The sequence below is a fragment of the Phascolarctos cinereus genome, unplaced genomic scaffold (genome assembly GCF_003287225.1).
Source record: "Phascolarctos cinereus isolate Bilbo 61053 unplaced genomic scaffold, phaCin_HiC Scaffold_3;HRSCAF=262, whole genome shotgun sequence".
Taxonomy (NCBI): Eukaryota; Metazoa; Chordata; class Mammalia; order Diprotodontia; family Phascolarctidae; genus Phascolarctos; species Phascolarctos cinereus.
In genome coordinates, this window is record NW_027555736.1 from 48,233,592 (window position 1) to 48,235,484 (window position 1,893).

The following is a 1,893-nucleotide window of genomic DNA, read 5'->3' on the forward strand; positions in this document are numbered from 1 at the left end:
TAAAAAGTTCTACTAAAAAGTCCTAGTTCTGAAAACCTGAGAATGAGTTAACACACAGCTCTGCCCACCTACCTCCCCATGCAAAGACAAAGATTGCTGGCATCTGATGCTGGTAGAAGAGGATCTGGGCAAGTACACGATTCTGCTGCTTGCCTGTGGTGGGGAGTCCCTGCTGATTCTTAGAGGTAGGGAGAGACAGTCTTGAAAATCTCTGCCCCTAGGCTTTCTCTCTAATGTTCCTTATATGTAGCCAGGATTTTATTATGCTTTTTAAAACATGGTCAGGTTCATTATCTCATTTGATTTTCCCAACCAGAGAGGTAGCATAGTGGTTATGCTAGTCTGAGTGTCATGAAGATCTGGTTCAAGTCCTGACTCTAATGTATTGCCACATGCAAATCATTGAACTTCTCCGCACATCAGGCCACTAAACTTATAAGGTAACAGTTACTTCTGCACTGGGCTTCCCATACTGATGGATGAAATTACAGGTTTGGACAAAAAAAATAACAATAAAAAACCTAGCAATTCTGAACTTCATTCAATGCATGGAGAAATGGAGGCCCACATTTGGGAAATGACTTGCTTAAGAGCATACATAAAGTTAGTATCCAAGTCAGAATTGAAACTGGGGTCTATTGATCCTCAGCCATTCTCCAGGATGTCTGGCAAACCTTAGCACAATATAAAGACCCAGAAGTCAGACTCCCCCACTTTCTTCTTGTGCTGATTCTATCCCTCCGTATCACCCTAATCTTCCCAAGAGCTCCTTCTAGCTACTGCTCCATTTTGAAGCAGCTGTGAGGGTGAAGCATCAATGTCCATCTGGGTAGGGCCTCAGCCAGACAATTAGCCCTTATTCCTGGGAAAGAATCCTTTCAGTGTCTCCCTCTCCCAGAAAATTTCCTTTTAGGACCCAGAACTGTGTGGGTGGGCTGAAAGAGGGGTTGAGAGTGGGCATGTAAGGAGCAACAGGGTGACTTATCCTGGTGATCGAAATCTGACCATTTGTATACTATGTAAATACCATTTAAAATAAAAAAACCCTCACAAACCAGCCATGCGCCTGCTACACAGGCTTTCTCTATGTGTCTCTGTGTGTCTATCAACCCTTGCTCTCTGTCTTTCCGTGTCTTTTCTCCTCTCTCTGTCCTTGCCTCTGTTTTTCAGTCGGTCTCACTATCCCCACCCAGTGTTTCTATGTGGCTCTGCCTTTCCATGTTTCCCCGTCTGCTTTTCTGTCACTGTTTCTGCCCCCTCTCTCACCCAGCTCTTTGCATCTGTCCCCCTGGACCAGTCTGTTTCTCATTGTTGCTAAAGAATGTCAGAGCTGGAAAGAAGTTTAGAGATCATCTCGTCCATCTTCCTTATTTTACAGATGGGGAAATGGAGGCCCAGAGAAGTGCCCTTACTTCTCTCTCTCTCTTCCTTCCCCTCTCTCTTTCTCTCCCTCCCTCCCTCTCTTTCTTTTCCTTCCCTCCATCTCTGTCTCTCTCTCTCCCTCCCTCTCTTCTCTGTGTCTCTTTCTTGACTGATTTGTCTGTGCATGTGTCACAGTCCCTGTCCCTCCCTCCCAATCTTTCCCTTTTTCCTGTCTGTTCTCCTCCCACTCGATTCCTCGTCATTGCCCTCTCCCTCACTCCTTCCTTTCCTCCAGCATCCCTGCTCAGCCCTGCATCCCGACTCCGCCCCCGCGTCGCCCCCTGCTGGCCCACCTGCGCCCTGCAAGCCCTTCCCCGGTCGCAGCACCTCGGACAGCGTTGTGGGAGCTCAGGCAGCCTGTTGGGTCCTCTCTCGCGACAACCCGAGCGGCGCTGGAGTTGGATCGGATTGGGGCGGGGGTGGGGGAAGGGGGGGTGAATCTCGCGAGAGGCTCTGCTGCAGGAGGAGGCG